A 7619-nucleotide genomic window follows, 5' to 3' on the forward strand; every position below is an offset into this window, starting at 1 on the left:
TGACTAGGGTTTACAGAAATGAGTAAATGATGCAGAAATCCACTTCCGGGCCCACTTGGTGTGTGCTTAGGCTGAGCATTGAAGCTTTCATGTGTAGAGGTCTTCCTTGGAGTTAAACGCTAGTTTGTAACCTGTTTTTGGCGTTTAACTCTGCTTTGCAACCTGTTTCTGGCGTTTAACTCCAGAATAGGGCAGAAAGCTGGTGTTGAACGCCAGTTTGTGTCATCTAAACTCGGGCAAAGCATAGACTATTATATATTTCTGGAAAGCCCTAGATGTCTACTTTCCAACGCAATTGAGAGCGCATCATTTGGATTTATGTAGCTCCAGAAAATCCACTTTGAATGTAGGGAGGTCAGAATCCAACAGCATCTGCAGTCCTTCTTCAGCCTCTGAATATGATTTTTGCTCAAGTCCCTCAATTTCAGCCAGAAATTACCTGAAATCACAGAAAAACACAAAAACTCATAGTAAAGTCCAGAAATGTGATTTTTATTTAAAAACCAATAAAAATATATCAAAAACTAACTAAATCATACTGAAAACTATGTAAAAACAATGCCAAAAAGCGTATACATTATCCGCTCATCACAACACCAAACTTAAATTGTTGCTTGTCCCCAAGCAACTGAAAATCAAATAGGATAAAAAGAAGAGAATATACTATAAATTCCAAAATATCAATGAAATTTAGCCCCAATTATTTGAGTGGGACTAGTAGCTTTTTGCCTCTGAATAGTTTTGGCATCTCCCTTTATCCATTAAAGTTCAGAATGATTGGCATCTATAGGAACTTAGAATTCAGATAGTGTTATTGATTCTCCTAGTTCAATATGTTGATTCTTAAACACAGCTACTTTATGAGTCTTGGCCGTGGCCCTAAGCACTTTGTTTTCCAGTATTACCACCGGATACATAAATTCCACAGACACATAATTGGGTGAACCTTTTTAGATTGTGACTCAGCTTTGCTAGATTCCCCAATTAGAGGTGTCCAGGGTTCTTAAGCACACTCTTCTTTTTGCTTTGGACCTCGACTTTAACCGCTCAGTCTCAAGTTTTCACGTGACACCTTCACGCCACAAGCACATGGTTAGGGACAGCTTGGTTTAGCCGCTTAGGCCAGGATGTTATTCTTTTAGGCCCTCCTATCCACTGATGCTCAAAGCCTTGGATCATTTTTACCCTTGCCTTTTGGTTTTAAGGGCTATTGGATTTTTGCTCTTGCCTTTTGGTTTAAAGAGCTCTTGGCTTTTTCTGCTTGCTTTTTCTTTTTCTTTCTTTCATTATATATATATATTTTCGCATTTATTTTTTTCTGCAAGCTTTATTCTTCACTGCTTTTTCTTGCTTCAAGAATCATTTTTATGATTTTTCATATTATCAAATAATATTTCTCCTTTTCATCATTCTTTCAAGAGCCAACATATTTAACATTCATAAACAACAATATCAAAAGACATATGCACTGTTCAAGCATTCATTCAGAAAACAAAAAGTATTGTCACCACATCAAAATAATTAAACTAATTTCAAGGATGAATTCGAAATTCATGTACTTCTTGTTCTTTTGTGATTAAAAACATTTTTCATTTAAGAAAGGTAATGGATTCATAGGACATTCATAGCTTTAAGACATAGACACTTAAACATTAATGATCATATAGTGAAGACACAAACATAAATAAAACATAAAGCATAGTAAACGAAACACAGAAAAATAAGAACAAGGAGATTAAGGAACAGGTCCACCTTAGTGAGGGTGGCGTCTTCCTCTTCTTGAAGAACCAATGGTGCTCTTGAGCTCCTCTATGTCTCTTCCTTACCTTTGTTGCTTCATCCCTAGTGATTTTGGTGCTCCTATCCTTAGTTGCTCCCAATAGTTATGTGGAGAAAAATGTATCCCTTGAGGCATCTCAGGGATTTCTTGGTGAGGGAATTCTTCATGCTATTGTTGAGGTCCATAAGTGGGCTCTCTTGTTGTGCAGTCAAATACTCTACTACTGAGCTATGGACCCTTGAGATGAATCTCTCCATTTCCCATGACTCGGAGGTGGAAGCTTTTGTCTTCCCTTTCCTCTTTCTAGAGGTTTTTCTGGCCTTAGGTGCCATTGATGGTTATGGAAAAATAAAAAGCAATGCTTTTACCACACCAAACTTAAAAGGTTTGCTCGTCCTCGAGCAAAAGAAGAAAGAAAGTAGTAGAAAAAGAAGAAAATGGAGAAGATGGAGGGAGAGAGTGTATTCGGCCAAGGGGGGAAGTGGTGGTTGTGATATGTGAAAATGGAGTAGTGTTAAGGGGCTTATATAGGGGTGGGGGGAAGGATAGGTTTCGGCCATTAGGGTTGGGTTTGGGAGGGAAAAGAATTTGAATTTTGGAGGTAGGGGGGTTTATGGAGAAGAGTGGATGGATGTGAGTGTTTAAGGGTATTTAGGGAAGAGAGTTATAAAAAGGTGTGAAGAGGATAGAAGAAGAGGTGGGATAGGTGGGGATCCTGTGGAGTCCACAGATCCAGAGGGGTCAAGCACTTAATATCCCTGCTCCATTTAGGCATGTAAAACACCCTTAAAATGCATGTCTGGCGTTAAACGCCAGCTTGCTGCTTGTTTCTCGCATTTAACGCCAATTCCATGCTTTGTTCTGGCGTTAAATGCCAGTCTGGTGCTTGTTTCTGGCGTTTAACGCCAGCTTGATGCTTCTTTCTGGCGTTAAACGCCAGTTTGATGCTTCTTACTGGCGTTTAAACGCCAGTAAGCTCTTCCTCCAGGGTGAGCTATTTTTAATGCTATTTTTTATTCTGTTTTTGATTTTTCAGTAGTTTTTTTGACTTTACATGATCATCAACCTAAAGAAAACATAAAATAGCAATGGAAAATAAATATATATAATTAAATAACATTGGGTTGCTGATAAACCCCATATTTAGGGTTTATCTTGTATTGAATTTAGAGGGTTTTGTCAACCTTTCTCCCATTTATCCAATGAAATAGCATGGTTTTGTAACTTCTCCGTTAATTGTGCTTAAGAGTGAAAACATACTTTTTAGGTCCTTAATTGTTTAATCTTGATTTACCTTTGATTCCATTAGTTGCCTTGATATGTTTGTTGAGTGATTTCAGATTTAGGAGGCAAAGATTGGATCAAGGGAATGAAGGAAAAGCATGTAAAAATGGAGAACTCATGAAGAAATGAAGGAATCGCAAAAGTTGTCAAGCCAACCTCTTCGCACTTAAACGACCATAACTTGAGCTACAGAGGTCCAAATGATGCAGTTTTAGTTGCGTTGGAAAGCTAACATCCGGGGCTTCGAAATGATATAATATTGGCCATGGTTGCATTTTACATATGGACGCGCACGCGCACGGTACGCGTACGCGTCCATGGGCGCACACAATTCACTTAGTCAAACACGTGGCCAGCAATTTTAGAAGCCTTGTGGGCCCAATCCAACTCATTTCTGATGCTATTTAAGCCAGGGATTGAAGGGAAATTAACATACTTTCACGCATTAGTTTAGTTTTATTTTAGTTTTCACATGCTTTAGTTAGTTTTAGAGAGAGAAGCTCTCACTTCTCTCTAGGATTAGGAGTAGGTTAGATCTAGATTAGAATTTCTTAGATCTATGTTTAATTCATGCTTTGATTTACTTTTCCTTTACAATTTCTAGTTCCTCTTCTTCCCCTCTCTCTAATTTTGTATTTCATTCTTGTGATCCTTTACTTTTATGTTCATGCACTTTTGTTTCTTCTATTTTCATTTCAATGCAATTTATGTTTTCATGTTCCTTTGTTGTTCATTTCATTTGTTGTTGTTTAATTTCTTGCAATTGAGTAATGTAGATTTACTTTCCTTGCACTTTTTACTATGCTTTCTTTTTATGCCTTCCAAGTGTTTGATAATATGCTTGGTTGGATTTTAGAGTAGATTTTAGTGCTTTTGGCTTGGGAAGGTAACTTAGGAACTTTTGAGTTGCTAATGTCCAAGTGATTGACGATTGGGAGCCATTAACTCTAGATCTCACTAATTGAATTGGTTGAGAACCAGGACTTATGGACTTGGATTGACATAGCTCACTTGACTTTCCTCTACTATTAGTTAGGGGTTAACTTAGTGGGGTTGGTCCTTGCCAATTCTCATGTTGTGGTTAGTGATTAGGATAGAGATCCTTGACCACCAACCTTTGCCAAGACCTCTTTAGTTGTTAGTTTATTTTCATTTCCATTTACTTTTCATGTCTCCTATCAAAAACCCCAAAATACCCCAAAACCAATAACAAGAACACTTTATTGTAATTCCTAGAGAGAATGACCCGAGGTTCAATACTTCGGTTTATAAATTTAGGGATTTGTACTAGTGACAAACAAATTTTTGTATGAAAGGACTATTGCTTGGTTTAGGAACTATATTACAACGAGCTTTCAATTGTGAATTCTAAACCACACAAAAGTCTAATCATCAGTTGCCTCCCAACAAGCGCTTCTTTAATGTCAATAGCTTGACAGTGAGCTCTCATGGAGCCTCACAGATGTTCAGAGCAGTGTTGGGACCACCCAACTCCAAACTTAGAGTTTGAATGTGGGGGTTCAACACCAAACTTAGAGTTTGGTTGTGGCCTCCCAACACCAAACTTAGAGTTTGACTGTGGGTGGCTTTGGTTGACTCTGCAGTGAGAGAAGCTTTTCATGCTTCCTCTCCATGGTTACAGAAGGAGATCCTTGAGTTTTAAACACAAGGTTGTCCTTATTTAGTTGAAGGACCAACTCTCCTCTGTCCACATCAATCACAGCTTTTGCTGTGGCTAGGAAGGGTCTTCCAAGGATGATGGATTCATCCCCATCCTTCCCAGTGTCTAGGATTATGAAATCAGTAGGGATGTAAAGGCCTTCAACCTTTACTAACAAGTCCTCTACTAATCCATAAGCCTGTTTTATTGATTTGTCTGCCATCTCTAGTGAGATTCTTGCAGCTTGTACCTCAAAGATTTTCAGTTTCTCCATTACAGAGAGTGGCATAAGGTTTATCCCTGACCCAAGGTCACATAGAGCCTTCTCAAAGGTCATGGTGCCTATGGTACAAGGTATGAAGAACTTTCCGGGATCCGGTTTCTTCTGGGGCAATGTCTGCCTTATCAATTCACTGAGTTCATTGGTGAACAAGGGGGGTTCATCCTCCCAAGTATTATTACCAAATAAACTGGCATTCAACTTCATGATGGCTCCTAGATATTTAGCAACCTTCTCTTCAATGATGTCTTCATCCTCTTCAGAGGAAGAATAGTCATCAGAGCTCATGAATGGTAAAAGGAAGTTCAATGGAATCTCTATGGTCTCTGGATGAGCCTCAGATTCCTGTGGTTCCTCAAGGGGAAACTCCTTATTGGTCAGTGAACGTCCCAGGAGGTCTTCCTCACTAGGATGTCCTTCTCCTCCTCTCTGGGTTCGGCCACACCAAGTAAGGTTATGTTCTTGCACTCTCTTTTTGGATTCTCTTCTGTATTGCTTAGGAGAGTACTAGGAGGAGTTTCACTGACTCTTTTACTCAGTTGGCCCACTTGTGCCTCCAAATTTCTAATGGAGGACATTGTTTCATTCATGAAACTTAGAGTGGCCTTAGATAGATCAGAGACTATATTTGCTAAGCTAGATGGATTCTGCTCAGAATTCTCTGTCTGTTGCTGAGAAGATGATGGAAAAGGCTTGCTATTGCTAAACCTGTTTCTTCCACCATTATTAAAGCCTTGTTGAGGCTTTTGTTGATCCTTCCATGAGAAATTTGGATGATTTCTCCATGAGGGATTATAGGTGTTTCTATAGGGTTCTCCCATGTAATTCACCTCTGCTATTGCAGAGTTCTCAGGATCATAAGCTTCTTCTTCAGAAGATGCTTCTTTAGTACTGTTGGATGTAGCTTGCAATCCATTCAGACTCTGAGAAATCATATTGACTTGCTAAATCAATATTTTGTTCTGAGCCAATATGGCATTCAGAGTATCAATTTCAAAAACTCCCTTCTTCTGAGGCGTCCCATTACTCACAGGATTTCTTTTAGAAGTGTACATGAACTGGTTATTTGCAACCATGTCAATGAGTTCCTGAGCTTCTGCAGGTGTTTTCTTTAGGTGAATGGATCCACCTGCAGAATGGTCCAATGACATCTTTGATAATTCAGACAGATCATCATAGAATATATCTAGGATGGTCCATTCTGAAAGCATGTCAGAAGGACACTTTTTGGTCATTTGCTTGTATCTCTCCCAAGCTTCATAGAGGGATTCACCTTCTTTCTGTTTGAAGGTTTGAACATCCACTCTAAGCTTGCTAAGCTTTTAAGGAGGAAAGAACTTGGCTAAGAAAGCTGTGACCAGCTTATCCCAAGAGTTCAGGCTATCTTCAGGTTGAAAGTCCAACCATATTCTAGCTCTGTCTCTTACAGCAAACGGGAAAAGCATAAGCCTATAGACCTCGGGATCAACCCCATTGGTCTTAACAGTATCACAGATTTGCAATAATTCAGTTAAGAACTGAAAAGGATCTTCTGATGGAAGTCCATGAAACTTGCAATTCTGTTGCATCAGAGAAACTAATTGAGGCTTTAGCTCAAAATTGTTTGCTCCAATCGCAGGAAGTGAGATGCTTCTTCCATAGAAGTTAGAAGATGGTGCAATAAAGTCACCAAGCATCTTCCTTGCATCTCCACCATTGTTATTATTTTCGGCCATGTCTCCTTCTTTTTCGAAAATTTCTGTCAGGTTTTCTCTAGAGAGTTGTGCTTTAGCTTCCCTTAGCTTCCTCTTCAGAGTCCTTTTAGGTTCAGGGTCAGCTTCAACAAGAATGTTCTTATCCTTGTTCCTTCTCATATGAAAAAGAAGAGAACGGAAAAGAAAATATGGAATCCTCTATGTCACAGTATAGAGATTCCTTTATGTGAGTAGAAAAAGAGGAGAATAGAAGAAGGAGAAGAGAAAGATTCGAGAATTAATTAAAATAAAATAAAAATATTTTTGTTTTTATTTTAAATTAGAATTCAAAGATAAAAAAAGAAAAATAAAATTAGATTAAATTTAAAACAATTAGTTAATTAAAAAAATTTTGAGAAAGGGGGAAGGAGTTTTCGAAAATTAGAGAGAGAAAATTAGTTAGGTGGTTTTGAAAAAGATATGATTGAAATAGAAAACTTTTAAAATAAAATAGAAATTCAGGTAGTTAATTAAAAAAAAGATTTGAAAATCAAATTTGAAAAGATAGGAAGTTAGAAAAGATTTTGAAAATTGATTTTTGAAAAAGATATGATTGAAATGATTGAAATTATTTTGAAAAAGATTTGATTGAGAAGATATGATTGTAATTTATTTAAAAAAATATATGATTGAAAAGATATGATTGAAGAAGAAATTAAAAAGATTTTATTTTGAAAAAGATTTTGAAATTAGCAAGCAAAAAGATATGATTGAAAAGATATAATTGCAATTTATTCAAAAAAAGATATGATTGAAAAGATATGATTGAAGAAGAAATTAAAAAGATTTGATTTTGAAAAAGATTTTGAAACTAGCAATCAAAAAGATATGATTGAAAATTAGAAAGATATGATTTTGAAAATTAAAGTTAATTACTTGACT

The 7619-nt window shown here is 37.2% G+C and overlaps 1 non-coding gene across 1 annotated transcript; it reads left to right on the forward strand.

Moving 5' to 3' along the window:
* Nucleotides 1-6209: 6209 nt before the first annotated feature.
* Nucleotides 6210-6317, forward strand: LOC112768695 (small nucleolar RNA R71). Its single transcript, XR_003186094.1, has one exon. It is a non-coding gene; the product is annotated as a small nucleolar RNA R71 (small nucleolar RNA).
* The last annotated feature ends 1302 nt before the right edge of the window (nucleotides 6318-7619 follow it).

This window comes from Arachis hypogaea, chromosome 17 (genome assembly GCF_003086295.3).
Source record: "Arachis hypogaea cultivar Tifrunner chromosome 17, arahy.Tifrunner.gnm2.J5K5, whole genome shotgun sequence".
Taxonomy (NCBI): domain Eukaryota; kingdom Viridiplantae; phylum Streptophyta; class Magnoliopsida; order Fabales; family Fabaceae; genus Arachis; species Arachis hypogaea.